The 17,325-nt window shown below is 40.2% G+C and overlaps 1 pseudogene; it reads right to left on the bottom strand.

The window, feature by feature from the left end:
• Window positions 1-385: 385 nt before the first annotated feature.
• LOC141420303 (F-box/LRR-repeat protein 14-like) lies at window positions 386-1,517 on the bottom strand (annotated as a pseudogene).
• Window positions 1,518-17,325: the final 15,808 nt, after the last annotated feature.

Here is a 17,325-nt window from a genome sequence, read left to right as displayed (position 1 = left end):
AAAACCAAAAATTATAGAAATCTCCAGGCTAGTCACATTTCTAGAAATATAAATTCGGGACGTCAGTAGTAAACCTTGCACAGAAGGAACGTCCAGCTACAAGCAGACTTACACCACACAGGACAGCATGCACAAGCGCTGGGCCAGGCTTCCTTTCCTGTCAGTACAAACAGCACCTCCTACCTTGGCATGTACCCAAACACACAATGCCTCAAAAATAATTCACAGATACAAGGGTTTGGTTGGGTTTTTTCTTTTTTCAAAAACATACTTCATATTTCCTCTTTTATTATATAAATATATATAGACACGTTTGAAGAGGATCTTTGTTGTTTATACAAATTCACAAACCGCACAATTAATTGATAAAGGTCTCTGAGTTTCTTTAACTCGTGGTCTTGAATGTTGCTGTGGAGGACTCTGACTCATTGTCTGTCATCTGCCAGAATCCCAAGTTGAGTACCTTGAGACAGGACATCTGCGTGATTCTCCAGGCATGCTTGGTGATGTGGGTGCAGCCATACAGGTTTATGCCAGTGAGCTGGCAAAGGTTGCTCAGAAGTTAGCTCCAGGCCCTTGTCAGTGATTCTCACACTCTGGCTAACGTAGAGCATGCGCAGCCCGTGCATTTGCCCATAATGTAGTTGAGGCCATCATCATTGACATGGCAGGAGCAGAGGGAGAGGGACTTGAGGCCGTCCAGCCCCTGGGTTATGTAAGCAAGACTCTGGTCCCCCGCCTTGGGGCAGAAGGACACATCCAGCCCTGAGAGGCTCAGGCATAATGCCTGTGTCACTGATGTTGTCGCAGAAGCACATGTAAAGGCTGTGCAGGCTGCCCATGTGAGATAAATGCAGGAGGCCCACGTCAGAGATGCCCCCCGCAGAAGCTGAGGTTGAGCAACTTCAGGCCCTCCAGCCCTGGCGATGTGCTTTAGAGAAAGATCCATGAGCTTCTGGCAGTCCTGCAGTGAGGTGCTCCAGGCCCAGGCAGCCTATGGAGGTTAAGGCTCTTGAGGCACTGCATACTTCAGGCCATGAGCAGAAGGCCGGTGTTGGTGGTGTTGCTGCAGCCCTCCAGCTCCATCAACTCCAGACCCTTGATGTACTGGGCAATGCGGCCCAGGCTGCTGTAGGTGATCTGCTAGCAGAGGCTCAGGTTAAGGGCGTGCAGGAGCCAATATCCTGCACAAACTCGTGGCTCATTCCATTGTCAGTGAAGTTGTAACAGCCATTGAAGTTGAGGCTCTCCTTGTGATCCATGTCCTGATCACCTAGCTGAGGCTGCAGTGGAGGCTCAGAATCTACATGTGGCTTCAACCCTGGGCTTGCAGGCTGGGGAACTTAGAAGGTTTAGCCCTGCGCAGGTGCAGCTTGGCCTTCACCCCCAGCTGCAGGGACTTGTGGAAGGCGAATTCCCGGCAGGCCCTGCATACCTAAGCCGCTCGCCCCTTGTCCATGATGTCCAGGTAGCTGCATGGCCAGCAATTCCCAGAACAAGCAGATGTCTGTCTCCATCTTCCTCCTCCCTCCTCCGCGGCGCCCGAGGGAGGAGGATGGGGTCCAGCCGCTCCTGCCCGGTGGAGGCACCTAGAGCGCACCGCCTGGCCGCCGACTTGACCCAATGGCCGGCCCATCCCCGCCTTCAGGCAGGCTCTGGCCTCCTTCACTGTTCCTCCACCTGGTGCGTCCATCCTTCCTTCCTGTCTTCCTTTCCTCTTGATTACTGCCGGCCGCAGGCGCGCTCCCTGCCCTTCGTCCCCCCGCCCGGTCCGCTGGGTCCTACATCCCAGGCCAGAGAGGCGCCTCACCCCCTCCGAGAGCCCGGCCGCTGCCATCAACCGCCACCGCCGCTCGCCGCCACCGCCACCGCCGCCCTCCACCGCCGCCGCCGCCGCCCGCCGCCGCTCTCCGCCGCCACCCTCCGCCACCGACACCCTCCACCGCCGCCGCCGCCCTCCACCGCCACCGCCGCCGACACTCTCCACCGCAGCCTTGGCCCTACCGCGCCGCGCCTCCTGCTTCTGCTGCCGCCGCTCCTACGTCCCCGCCGCATCTTCTGCTCCCAGCTGCGCCGCCACTGCGCCGGCGGGAAGGGCCCAGGCTGGGCGCTAGGGCTCCAGGCACCAACAAGGCTTCCTGCTTCTTTTGCCTCTCGCCCCCTTTTCAAACCTCCCAACCCCCGACCGCCCCCATTCGGCAGCCCAGGCGGGGAGACCAGCAGGCCAACTCAGGCCACCAGTCGGGCTCTTCGCGGTTCCTCCCCACCGTCCACTGGCACTTGGGAGCTGCCGGCCTCGCCAGGAGGACGCAGCGCGGCTGTAGCGCGGCGGGCCCAGACCCAGGGCGAGCCAGTGAACCGTGCTCTTCCTAGGTTCCAGCTGGGGCCCAGCCTTTCTGCATCTCTGCGTGTTCCCTTCTCCCTTGCCCTCCAGTTTATGATTTCTATGTTTCTCTCATTTTTCATCAGTGTTTAGTGGGTGCAGTCTTCAGCTTTAAAATGGCTTACAATCTTTAGTATTTTCCCTGATGGTTGGGCTAAATCTATAGAATACATAATCAGTGTGTAATAGTTAAATAAATATTAAATTGTCTGTGAAATTTTTAGCTACAATCCCATTTTCCACTCTTTTTGCAGTAAAAGTGTACCAAAAGAGTTCTCCACACTTGGCCTCTCCAATTTTCTACTCAGAACATTCTTCTGGGTCAATCCAACAAGAATTTTGCTCCAGGACACACAATTTTGTGTTGAACAATCATGAACAATCTCATCTCATCCAAGATTTAACTCTGGCAAACTATCTTCTGAAACATGTTACTAGCAGTGACCCAGTTCATTACTTCTTAAAGCATTATCCACTTAGCATTTCCCATATCCCCAACTTGCAAACACTGAAGGACCCTAAATTAGTACTCAGCTCTGTGCTCTCTTCTACTACAGTTATTAATTTTCAAAGATTTCCATCTAATGGTTGTAATAGACATTCCCACTACATGGACTACCAAATTTATACCTCTAGAGGATGTTCTCCCAGGGATTCTACAAGTGTATATCCAGCTTCTCAGTTGACATACCCATATAGTTGCCTTATTTCCATCTCAAATTCAACATCTTATTCAAAACATACTAGTTCTCAAATAGACTATGCAAACAATCTTTTCTGTCAAAATTGATGACAACTACATTTTTCACAAACTGCAGAGTCATGCCTAATGTTTTCTTGTTCAACTTGGTTTGCTAATACTTGAGAAATTTTTTTTTTATCAAAGAGATTGACATGTAGTTTTCTGTTTTTGTGGTTTCTTTGTCTGACTTTGGTATGAGTGTTATGCTGACCTAGGAAAGGGAGTTTGCCAGTTCCCCACTCTTCAGGTTTTGCAGGCATTTGAGAGGGTTTAATACTATTTTAACTATGTGGTGGAAAACACTGATGAAGCTCTCAGTTCCTGGTCTTTTCTTTGATGGGACACTTTTTATTTCTGAATCATGCTCATTGGTTATTAGTCTATTCATATTTCTGTCCTTCATAAGTCTTAGTTAATCACATGTGATAAGGACTTTCTCCTTTTATATTTGTATGTGGATGTATAATTTCCACAATCTGCCTTTCAATATCTGTGGTAAGTCTTAATAACTGCTCTTCATTTCTTATTTTCATTAAACAAGTCTCTCTTTTTTCTTTATGTAGTCTAGGAATATTATTCTTTATAATCATTTAAGAAGTAATGTCTACCTTCTTTGAACTGTTCTAGTCTTTCATTTATTTTTAATCTCACACATTTTTGGTGGTACTGTGGTTTGAACTAAGGGCTTCTAGCTTCTAGACAGTATCTCTACCACTTGAGCCAAGCTTCTAGGCTTTTTGGCTCTGGTTAGTTTTTAGACATTATCTTGCTTTTTGTTGGACAATCCAGGACAGCTATCCTCCTACTTATACTTTCTGCAGTAGTTAGTATGATAGGGGTATGCCCTCATGTTCAGCTCTTTTCTGATATTTATTTCCCCATTCCTTCTGCTAAGTTCATGCAGGGCTTATTCATATCTTTCTTGCTCCATAAGGCATACTATTCGGTTATTTGAGATCTTTCTTGTATATTTCACGATCTTGTTCATCTTGGTAAAGTTTAAAGGCAATGAATTAATTTTGTATCTTGGTTATTATTTTCATCATTACATTTCTGTTGTTGAGTGTAGCACCTATTAATTTATTTAAAGTGTTCTATAATGTGTTAAACCATTAAAATACTTAGTGGTTGGCCATTAAAATATTTAGTCAAGCAGTTTTTCTGATATTGATGAAATTGAGGTAGAGTATGGTCTGTCACTGTGAATAAAGCTGACTGAATATGCATGCATCCTGGTGAAAAGGAAAGGTAGTTGTATTATTGGGATTAGAAATATTGGCTGACTGGACATGGCTTCCCCCAACAAAGTTAGAGAAATGAGAATTTGTCAAATTCAAATCCATTTCCTCAACCATGCATCACAATAAACTTACATTACAAGCACATTAACCTTATCCAATGTGAGTGCCAGGCTAAGCCAATTGATTTGATTTTCTGAAATATAATACTCAGTGGTCCATTCAGGTATACTTTTCTTTTCTTGTTCTTTTATTCATATGTGCATACAATGTTTGGGTCATTTCTCCCCCCTTCCCCCTGCCTACTCCCTTACCTACTCCACACCCTCCCTCTCTCCCCTTACCCACTTGCTACCAGGCAGAAACTATTTTGCCTTTATCTCTAATTTAGTTGAAGAGAGATTATAAGCAATAATAGGAAGGACCAAGGGTTATTGCTAGTTGAGATAAGAATAGCTATACAGGGAGTTGACACTCATTGCTTTCCTGTACTTCTGTGTTACCTTCTAAATTAATTCTTCTTGAACTAACCTTTTCTCTAGTTCCTGGTCCCCTTCTCCTATTGGCCTCTGTAGGTTTAAAGTATCTGCATTAGTTTCTCTGCATTGAGTGCAACAAACGCTATCTAGTTTTTTGGATGTCTTACCTATCCTCATACCTCTTTTGTGGGCTCTTGCTTTATCATATGATCAAAGTCCAAACCCCATACTTTGTTTACCCTTGATCTAATGTCCGCATATGAGGGAGAACATACGATTTTTGGTCTTTTGGGCCAGGCTAACCTTGCTCAGAATGATGTTTTCCAGTTCCATCCATTTACTTGTGAATGGTAAAATTTCATTCTTCATGGCTGCATAAAATTCCATTTTATATAAATACCACATTTTCTTAATCCATTCATCAGTAGTGGGGTATCTTGGGTGTTTCCATAAGTTGGCTATTGTGAATAGCACTGCAATAAACATGAGTGTACAAATGCCTCTGGAGTAACCTGTGTCACATTTTTTGTGTATATCCCCAAGAGTGATATTCCTGGATTATATGGTAAATCTATGTTTAGATTTTTAAGAAGCCTCCAAAATGTTTTCCAGAGTGGATGTACTAGTTTGCATTCCCACCAGCACTGTACGAGGGTTCATTTTTCCCCGAATCCTTGCCAACACCTCTTGTTGGTGGTGTTGCTAATGATGGCTATTCTAACAGGGGTGAGGTGGAATCAGTGTGGTTTTGATTTGCATTTCCTTTATTGCTAGAGATGGTGAGCATTTTTTCATGTGTTTTTTGGCCATTTGAATTTCTTCTTTTGAGAAAGTTCTGTTTAGTTCACTTGCCCATTTCTTTGTGGCTCATTAATTTGGGGAGAATTTAGTGTTTTGAGTTTCCTATATATTCTGGTTATCAGTCCTTTCTCTGATGTGTAGCTGGCAAATATTTTCTCTCACTCTGTTTGTGGTCTCTTCAGTTAGGAGACCATTTCTTTTGTTGGGAGCAGAAGCTTTTTAGTTTTATGAATTCCCATTTGTCTATGCTATCTTTTAGTTGCTGAGCTGCTGGGGTTCCATTGAGAAAGTCCCTGCCTATACCTATTAGTTCCAAAGTATTTCCTACTCTTTCCTGTACCAACTTTAGAGTTGGGGTCTAATATTAATACCCTTGATCCATCTTGAGTTAATATTGGTATAGGGTGATGAAAATAGATCTAGTTTCAGTTTTTTACAGATTGCTAACCAGTTTTGCCAGCCATTTTTGTTGAAGAGGCTGTCTTTTTTCCATCATATATTTTTAGTGCCTTTGTCAAAGATAGTTGTGTGGCTTCATATCTGAGTTCTCTATGCTGTTACACTGGTCTTCATGTCTGTTTTTGTGCCAGTACTATGCTGTTTTTTATTGCTATTGCTTTGTAATATGGTTTGAAGTTGGGTATTGTGATACCTCTAGCATTGTTCTTTTTACTGAGTATTGCCTTGGATATTCATGGTCTCTTGTGTTTCCAAATAAATTTAAAGGTTGGTTTTACAATCTCTTTGATGAATGTCATTGGGATTTTGATGGGAATTGCATTAAAAATGTAGATTGCTTTTGGGATTATAAACATTTTTATTATGTTGATTCTACCAATCCATGAGCATGGGAGGTCTCTCCACTTTCTGTACTCTTCCTCAATCTCATTCTTCAGAAGTTTATAGTTTTCCTTGTAAAAAACTATAAACATCCTTTGTTAAGTTTACACCTAGGTATTTGATTTTTTTTGAGGCTATTGCAAATGGAATTGTTTTCATATATTCTTTCTCAGTTTGCTCATCATTATTGTATAGAAATGCTAATGATTTTTCTGTTTATTTCCTGCTACCTTGCTGTGGCTATTGATGGTGTCTAGGAGCTTTTGAGTAGACTTTTTGGGTCTTTAGGTGTAGGATCATATCATCTGCAAATAGGGATATTTTGACTGCTTCTTTACCTATTTTCTCGCTTTTTCTTTTCCTATAGTTTGGTACTGCCTGCCCTTTGATGGTTATGTTGGGTTTCACTTTCTATGTGTAGAATCCTTTGAAGAATCTTTTGTAGTGGTGGCTTGGTGGTCATATATTGTTTTAGTTTCTGCTTATCATGGAAGAATTTTATTGCTCCATCTGTTTTGAATGATAGTTTTGCTGGGTAGAGTATCCTAAGGTTGAAGTTATTTTCATTCCATGCCCAGAAGACCTCACCCTAAGCTCTTCTTGCTTTGAATGTTTCTGTTGAGAAGTCTGCTGTGATTTTGATGGGTTTACCTTTGTATATTATTTGTATTTTCTCTTGTATAGCCTTCAATATTCTTTCTCTAGTCTTTGTACTTATTGTTTTAATGATAATGTGTTGTGTGGTAGTTCTATTTTGGTCAGGTCTATTTAGTGTTCTGGAGGCTTCCTGTATCTGTATGGGCATAGTTTTCTCTGATTTGGGAAATTTTCTGTAATTATTTTGTTGAATATATTACACATTCCTTTTGCTTGTACCTCTTCTCCTTCTTCAATGCCCATGATTCTCAGATTTGGTCTTTTGATGCAGTCAGTAAGTTCTTGTATTTTCTTTTCACAGGTCTTGAGTTATTAAACTAATAGCTCTTCAGTTTTTCCTTTAATTCCCATTTCATCTTTCGAGTTCTGAGAGCTGTTTTCTGCTTGTCCTAGTCTGCTGGATAGGCCTTCCATTGTGTTTTGCATTTCTGTTTCATTCTTTTTTTCTGAGGTTTTCTATCACCTGAGTTTCTTCCTCTTTAATATTGTCTTCTTTCATCCTGAGTTCATTTATGTCTTTATTTGTCATTTTTTTGTTCACTTTGGTGTTTATACAGTGCTTCCATGGTTTATTTTATTTGTTCTTGTGCTTACTCAAATTCTCTATTTTTGTTGTCTTGGTATTTCTTGAATGTCTCCTGTACATTTTGGATGACCATATCTAATATTAGCTCTATAAAATTCTCATTGATTACTTGCAGAATTTCTTCTTTCAGGTTGTTCTTGTGGGCTTCATTGGGTTCTTTGGCATAGTTTATATTCATTTTGTTGAAGTCTGGATCTTGGTTTCTGTTTTCTTCATTTCCTTCTGGTTCCTGTACTAATTTATTATTGGGGGGAAAATGGTTTCCCTCTTTTTTCTGTCTTCCCATCATTGCCCTTGCTATTGTTATTGTCCCTGTACTGTGTGTAATTCAGTATTGTCTAGCCTGTAATATTAACAATGGTGATATCTAGAGTGGAAGGGTGAGAGGAGATGGAAAGCAAAGAAGGTAAAGAAAAAGCGAAAAAAACCAAACCAACCAACCAAGCAAAGACACACACACACACACACACACACACACACACACACACACACAAAACAGAGCCAAAGAAATAAACAGGGAGAATAGTTTACTAATCAATAGTGAGCTAAACAGGCATCATTAGGGAGACAGAGAGAGGATAATAAAAAAAATCCTCAAGTTCAAGTGCAATAAAGTTTCCATATTAATAATTTTGAGTGTTGGTTTCTGAGAAGAAGTTCCTTTGTTGTCTCATCAACAGGGAAAAAGCTACAACAAAAAACAAAACAAAACAAAAAAAGTCCCAAGTTCAAATGCAATACAGTTTCAGTTAGTCCTTCAGCATCCAGTACTAGTTCTTTTGTTGTCTCATCAAAGGAAGAGAAAAACAAAACAAAACAAAACAAAAGAGTCTGGAGATAGCTTTGTTAATGTCTATCTGAGGCTGCGGCTCACCTGCCACCTACTGTCAGCCATCTGCTGCTGCAGGCTTTATTTATGTAGATCTCAGGAATGAGCTTTACATTCACCTAGCACCTCAGGCTTTGTTTATTTAGAGTTCTCCTGGATGCATGCCCCTTTTGTTTCCCTCATATACAGCCCTACCTGCCTGTTGTATTTGCAGTCTTTTTTTATTATTTAGAGTTCGCGTGGGGATGTGCTCCTCCCCCAGTCTCCATTGGAATGTGCCACACTTTAGCTGCCATTGGAAGCCTTCCTCTCTCCAAGCACTTGGGGGGAGGTAGTGCCACACATGCCTTGTCTGTCCAGCTTGTTTATTTACAGTTTGTGTTGGGAGTGCCCCTCCCCCACTCTCCAGTGAAACATGCCACACTTTAGCTGCTGTTATAAGCCTCCCCCTCTCCAAGCACACTGGGAGAGGTGTCACCACACCCGCCTTCTCTGGCCAGCTTGTTTATTTAAAGTTCATGTGAGGGAGTGCCCCTACCCGCCTCTGGTAAAGGGTGCCACACTTTAGCCATTGTGACAAGCTTCCCCTCTCCAACATTACTGTGCGGGAGCCACTGCTCCTGCCTTCTCCTGCCGGCTTGTTTACAGTTCGAACGGGGAGTGCCCCTCCCCCATTCTCTGGAGCTCAGGGCACCCCACCTTCTTTGCTATGTGTCTTTTTTTTTAGCTTCTTGTTTATTATTCAATTTGTTTTTTTTCTTTTTTTTCCCTGAGTAGGGGTCAGTCTGTCCAGGGGCTATGTTGATTTATGCAGCGTTGTGGGTGGGAGTACAGCATGCCACTTAGCTCACTTGGTGGTCTGCTTCCTCCAAGCAGGTTAGGAGCTGGCATCTGGCAGCATGGGATCCCTCCTGGTTTCTCTGTTTAATGTGGAGTGGGGATACTATGTGTGGGCTGGGAGTGTGGAGGTGTCAGAGTTTTGCCTCTTATTGGTGGTTTTTCCTGCAAAGAGTATCTCCAGCATCTCTCCAAGATTTTACATTAGGAAGCCCGCTTTCTGCTTCCTCCCTCTAGTCGCCATCTTGGAATCTCCTCCAGGCATACTTTTCTTAAGTCAATTTTTCTTCCTTTGTAATCTCCATCATGGTTCTAAGCCTGCAGGTGCAGAAGCAGCCTGGACCCTGGTGTTGGAAGATTATAACTTTCTAATTCTAGAATTCTTATTAGTACTTACTAATAACTTGTGGATTTGTTTCTCTAAGTTGTTTTTTAAATCCATACCTATTTTATCTTTCCTCTCCTTAAACTTTGGAAAAAGGACATATGGGACATATCAATTTAAATTCAGTAATTGAATCTTGAATTAATAACTCTAAGGAATGCCCAACAAAATAATAGTTTCAATGTTAATATTTAAAGAAGCAAATTCTTTGGGTTCTGATTGGATGTTACCTCTTCATAAATATGGCCCATATGCTCTAATAACTGAATAAACTGGAAACAAAACAATGCTTCCTTATCTACATTCAAGAGGAAGTTTTCAAGTCAAGTGATGGAGGCTTGAAGATACTTCAGGGAGAAGGTTAACTGCAAAGTTTGATGTCCTGACATCAAATGTGCAAGAGTTTATCTATAATGAATATAAATTGTCAGACACATCCTCCTGCCATTGCTTCAATCTTCCCTTCAGCCTTTACAGCAAAAGCCCTAATAGAGATCTCACCCATTTTACCCAATTATTGTCCTCCCACATTTTTCAGAGGTTAATTTAGTCAGGGTTTAGTTTAAGTTCACATTTGATAGATTTTCAGCTGTCCACACCATTCAGCAGTCACATTTCTAGTCTTGAAATGTCTATTGACTTATGTTACTTGATGAAATAGGTAATGTTACAAATCCATATTCTAGCCCATTTAATCTCATTAAGTTATGTCTTAACTACGTCTCTCAAATTTCAGGGATACTAATATTTTAGTCATGAGAACAGGCAGCGCTCAAGTCTTGAGTTTGCATATATTTCCCAAAATAAGAAGCTATTTGTAGAAGAAAGGAACTATACTAATATATAATTTCAAATATCAGCATGAAATGGATTCAAACTTAATTACAACATCTGAAACCATGAAACTTCTAGAAAAAGCAGGAGAAATGTTTCAGCACAACAGCCTACATGATGGTAACAAAAGCATACCTAATAGCAACAAAATTTGATTAAATTGGACTTTCAAACTAAAAATCTTCTGTACAGGAAAGGAAAACAGTCCTTCATAAGACACAGTACAGAGTAAGACAAAATATTTGCAAACTGCTTCTCTGACAAAGGATTAATAACAAAAACATACAAAGAATACATAAAAAGTCTGATTTGGTAATCATCCAGTTAGAAAATGGGATAAAGGTCTGAACAGAAATATCTCCAAAAATGGGATACAAATGGACAAGATATATATAAAATGTTCAATATCACCAATTGTTATGAAAATGAAGACACTTGGATATTGAACATAAGGAATATAGTGCCTGTAGTAAAGAGTCTGTGACTGGACTACTCTAGTTTAAAAACAACACCTAAACTTTCTCTTGGAGAGAAGATCCTTCTTGATCAGGATTCTAGTGACTTATTTGGTGGATTTTCATTTCCTGAGAACAGATCATCCATTTTCAATATTGAGGCAAAATATTTAACATCCTTGAGGCCAGCCAGCTAACTAAAGACCCTTAGTAAATTATTTGCAAATGAGGGCACGTGTGTTAGTAGAATTTCAAACTGGCAAGCAGAGTACTGAAATTTTAAGCCAAGAGGACTATGATGTTTTAGGTTTTTGATTTTGTGAAGTCTCAGAAATCCCCAAACTGCTTGTACTTTCCATACAATTCTTGCCCATGACAAAAGAATATGGACCCTTCAAAATTATCCCATAAGCATTCCAACAGTATCTTCAAAGTGATGATAATGGTGAAGTGGTTGACAGCAACCAAAAGATCATGACTTTTTATCAATGTCTCCCCTTATGTTACACTCTGATCTACAAGTTCCTTGTACTTTGTTTAATTTCATCTACATAGTGTTCTCCAAGGTATGAACATATACATCATTACCATTTTACAGAATGAGAACATATTACTTTAGTATAACTCATACCAGGGTAACAGGTAGATAAAAGCAAAGCAATGTTTACCTTGGGCTCTCTGGTTACAGACACCAAGACTCTTTACAGGAGGGACCTACCTAATTGGTCATTTTACCTGGGTCACTGCTTGCTCACACTATATACTTTGCTGGATTTCTATTCGTGGGTGTTTCCTCTGCATCCACTATAGAAATATTAGGTATAGAACATAGAGCACAGCAAAGATCACAGAAATGGTAGGCATGCAGTCATTCAGGAAGTCTCTCTCTCTCTCTGAGTCTCTCAACATCTTGGGATATCCTTGCAGCTCTCCATATCCTCCTTTACTCTTAAAGACTTTATCATATCCCTCTTTTTGTTAAAATGCACACCTCGATCAGATCAACACATTCAGCAAAGAAGTAGGATGCAAAATTGGCAAACAATAAAATCAGTAGGCTTTCAATATAACAATAATGAACATGCTACACGCTGTGAGAGAAAACATGAAAACTCTCCCATTCCAAATACACTGTAGAAATAAAATACCTAAGAATAAACTAAGAAGTTGAAAGTCCTCTATAATATAAAATGTAAAACACTCAAAGGTAGTCGAGGAAATCCCTGTTTTCATAGAACAGGCATATTCATATTGTGAAATGCCCATATTACCAAAAATGATGTATAGTTTCATTGTGATCACCATCAAAAAAAATTACATTATTTACATAAATAAAAAAATATGGAAGCCCAAAGAATCCCAAAGAGCTGATGAAATCCTGAGAAAAATAGGAAATCTTCAGGCATTATATTTCCTGACATTATTGACTACAGAGGCATAGCAACCATGGTCAAATACAGGCACTCAGAAATAAACTCATGAAATAAAAATTATCTGAATCTTGACAAAGGGTTCAAAAACATATGTTGTAGAAAAAAACAATGTCTTTAACAAATGATGCTGGGAAAATTGGTGATCCTTATAAAGAGGACTGAAAATATATATCATTTTCTCCCCTAGAATAAAAAATCAACTAAAATGGATCTAATACCTCAGTAAATACCTGAAACTTTGAAAGCAAATACAATACCATGCTTAATAGGGTTCTAGTAACTCAAGAAATAATAACAATAACTGACAATTGGAATTCCATCAAATAAAAAAATTTTGCAAAGAAAATGAAACATTGACAAGGGAGAAGCTTATGCTGACAGAATGTAGAAAACCATTGCCAGCTATTTACATATTAGTAAATTAATATCCAGAACATTTAAATAATTCAAAAAATTAAATGTCAAACGAACATATAAAGTAGTCAATAAGGGGGCAGTTGAACTTTTGATAAAAATCTTAAAATAAGAACAAATGTCCAATAAATACAGGAAAAATGTTTAATTTCTTTAGCCATCAGAGAAATTCAAATGACAAGTATATGGATAGTCAACTTAAACTCAGTTAATATGTCTGTCACCCTAAAACCAAAATAACCAATGTTACCAAAATTGGAGTAAAAGGAATACATAACTGTTAAGATGAAAGCAAGTTAATTGAGTCACTAAGTAAATCATTGTGCACATTATCCTTAAATTTAAATATAGAACTTCTTTGTGATGCTACCTTATGATTACCACTTGTCATAATAACCTCAAAAAAGTCATGGATCATGGTTTATACTACAGAGATATCTGCATGCCCATGTTTATTTCAACCTTGTTGACAAGTATGTAAACTTATGCTATGCAAGCAACCTACATGCCCATCAACTAATGAATATATAAAGACTGTATATTCATACATATTTATATATATTAGTGTATGTATATAGTACATATATACATATACATGTTATGTATAAAATATATACATATATATATAACTTGGATGGAATCTTATCCAGCAATAAATGAGAGCAAATTTATGTCATTTATAGGAAAATGGATGAAACTATGTATCCTTATATTAAGTTAAATAAGTCAGAATCAGAAAGACAAATGTTGCATATTTTATGTCACAGGCATAATCTAGTAAACAAAAATCATCAAATATAAGGAGGACTATTAGAAGAGCAAGAGGACCGGTAAGAGGACAGAGGGAAAGAAAAAAAATAATGTGGTAGTGAATATAGTCAAAACATCATATGTGCATAAACATGTTAAAATGAAACCTATGACTTTATACAATTAACATACACTGTTTAGCAATAGAAAAGAAAATAATGCAAGTGAAATTGGAAAAAGAAACTTCATAGAAGAAGCAGATAAATAATTTCAATATCATGTGTAGATGAGTAAAATATGTTCATCGAATGCTTATGGAATAACGAAAAGTATTGAATATTTTAATGTGCTTAACAAAATATGATATTTTGTTACAAATTTCAAATATACTTTGTAAGTTGTAAATTTATTCATCAAGTGGTAATGAACTGCAAATTGTGCAAATATGTTATATGAAAATATTAAAGACCTTAAGTATTGGAAGCTTTGAAATGAATGCTAACATGGAGTTTTATATCTCAATAATAACTGTTGGCCAAATGTACAGAGCATATGGACACATTTACATATTACTATCTTTTTGTGATATTGTAGATGAATTAATACCTCAAATAAAATGAAGAAGCATAATTTTACCTTAGTTTCCTAATGCCATCAAAAATGTGTATGGCAATTATTTTGAAATCATTGAAAATAGTATTTATGAAGCTCTAAGCATAGCATTAAAAACCTTACAATTAATTTTAAGTCAACATTGATGGAAGAATATGTATCAGAATTTTCATTGTAAAAAATGAGAAGAAATATAGTTCAGCAAACATCCAATGGTGATTAAGAGGAAACACACTGAATATTTGTAACATTAAATTATTTTATTACAATAAGTCAATTGTGTGAGTTTCATCCCATCTAGATTACTCTTTGTTTACATCCCTCCTCTACTTTTAACAGTTTTTATGGAGTTTTATAATGCCATTTTCATATATAATGTACCCGAAAGCTATAGCATAGTTATTCCTCCCCAAAGCAGGTGTCACCTTAAAAGCTGAAGGGGGTTCATAAAAGGTCTGGTCCCATAGAAATGAGGAAAACAGAAGGAAACAAAGCAGGACGCTGATAAATGGTTGTGTTGATTGTGTTCACTCATGCTTTAGGTTGTCAACTAACAGCCATTGTTTCACTTCTGTACCTAGGCTAGCTTGCTTCACAATGATTGTCAGACAAAATATGGTTTTTGCCCTTATAACCCTGCTAAAAGTTAGAAGGGGGCTGCTCCATGGGCCACTGACCTATTGGTCAGAGCATTCGCCAGCTGGCTAATAAAGACTCTCCCTTAAATTCTTTCTTGGGTGGTCGTGCCTCATTCTGATGCATAACATTTGGAGATCCCAGCAAGATCCTTTTAATGACCCCCAAAGACACTGATAGAGTCTTGATCTCTTAAGACTCCAGGGAGCCCAATGGGGTGGAGGCCCTAGGGGGTGGCTGCTGAGAGATGTTACTCAGCCCCAGGACATATCTCCTTACCCTCACAGGCAACAAGTGGAGTCAGGAGACATCAACCCACATGGCTGAGAGTCATCTGGTCAGGAAAACCTCCAGAGGTAAGGGGGATTCAATGGAAGGCTGGAAGCAGCATTAATTCCCAAATCCTGGGTGGTGGTGAGATGTTGCCCCAACTCCTGGTCTGTCTGATTTAGTTCTGTATGGCCACAAGTCATTGCCTTTGTTCTGTGCTTCTGTTTTGTCATTCTGTGTTTAACACTTTTGGACCACCCCAGGAGACCGGAGGACAATTGGAACCATAATATGAGACAATCTTCGTCTCCCTCCAGTCTTTTGCAATGTATGCTGACTAACTTTTCTTCTTTCCCGCAAAAGGCCTTAGACCTAGGGACCACTTGTGATGATGCCTTTGCACTGAGAAAACTGTGAATTAGATTGGCCTTCATGGCAATGTGGAATGGCCTGCTAAGGGGACTTTTGATTTGCTTACAACCTATCAGGTGGAGCAGGTTGTCATGGGACAGTCCAGCCACCCTAACCAGATTCCTCACATTCTGGCCTCAGTTGAAGTCTTATCTGAAAATCCGTCCTGGTTACAAGTACATAAAAAGAGGCACAAGCTGCTCAAAGTTTCTCCTTTCCACTAAGGCCCCCAAACAATCATCATCTGCACATCTGGAAGATAAAAAGGCTGTCCTACAGGATTCCTCCCTGGACGATGATTTTCCCTCACCACCTCCTTACTCCCCCACCAACTTGCAAAATCCAAGCCAAGTCTTGAGTCTGCCACACACCAGGAGCAAGGCTTCTTACCATCCCACAGAACCAGGACCCTTGGCAGAAGGCTCCTCATCTGGTCCCTCAGTCCCTATTCTCCTACTCTGGCAAACTCCCAGAGATGGGGCCCCTTTCAACCTCTGATCTCTAGAACTGGAAACAACAAAATCCTTCTTTTTCTGACAAGCCCCAGGGGCTATTCTCTGTTCTTGAGACTGTGTTTTTCACTTACCAGCCCACCTGGGATGATTGCAAACAGCTCTTACAGACTCTCTTCATAGTTGAAGAGCAAAACTACATTCAGCAGGAAGCCAGAAAACATGTCCAGGGCCCAGACAGGACTCCTACTGGGAATCAGGATGTTCTGTGGACTGTTTTTCCCTTAGTTCTTCCTAACTGGGATCCACACTCCCATGCAGGTAATGAGGCTCTCACCAACTACCACTGGCTCCTGCTTATGGGAGTCTGAGCTGCAGCCTAAAAACCCACAAATTTGTCTAAGGTGAGTGAGGTTATACAAGGCTCAGAAGAGTCCCCTGCAGCATTCCTGGAGCATCTCCTGGAGGCATATAGGACATACACTCCTGTAATCTGAGAGGCAGCAGAGAATAGAAGAGCAATAAACATTGCTTTTACTTCCCACTCCGCCCCAGACATTAGAAAGAAATTACAAAAACTAGAGGGATTTGAAGGGAAGTTATTGTCAGAACTAATAGAAATAGTACAATGTGTCTATAATAATAGAGACACGCCAGAAGATTGAGAGGCCAAAAGACTTTCAAAGGTGATGGTGCAAGCTCTGCAAGTCCCTGCCTCCAGGCCCTCAAGAAGCTCTTGGCCTCCTCCCAAGCAGCCACTTACAAAAATTCCTAGAGCCCCACTCAAAAAGGATCAATGTGCTTATTGTAAAGAAAAGGGACACTGGAAAGACAAATCCCCTAAAAGAAGTGGAGGTAACCAAAAGGTCCTCTAAGTGGAGTGATGGGGCCGAGGCTCCCTGCCAAGACCCTCTCCCCCTGGAGCCCATGGTTACCCTTCCATTGGTGGGCAAATATTCTTTTGTGACACTGGAGCGACCTATTCAGTAATTAAAAAACCAGAGGGCCCCTTATCTAACGAAAAATTGTCTATTCAAGGGGCCACAGTAACTTAACAAGACTACCATTGGTCAGAAGGCCAAATTACTAACCTAGGAGGAGGGACTATAACCCATTCTATTCTGGTGATTCCTGACTATCCCTACCCCTTGCTGGGCCAAGACCTCCTACACAAGTTACAAGCCACCATTTCCTTCCAGGAAGAAGGAACTTATCTGGACACCCAAGGCCAACCTCTTATCAAACTGTTGTTTACTTACACTTTAAGTGAGGAATATCTTC

This window comes from Castor canadensis, unplaced genomic scaffold (assembly GCF_047511655.1).
Source record: "Castor canadensis unplaced genomic scaffold, mCasCan1.hap1v2 HAP1_SCAFFOLD_104, whole genome shotgun sequence".
NCBI lineage: Eukaryota > Metazoa > Chordata > Mammalia > Rodentia > Castoridae > Castor > Castor canadensis.
Note: the sequence above shows the minus strand (reverse complement) of the source record. Positions and strands in the feature narration are given on the sequence as shown.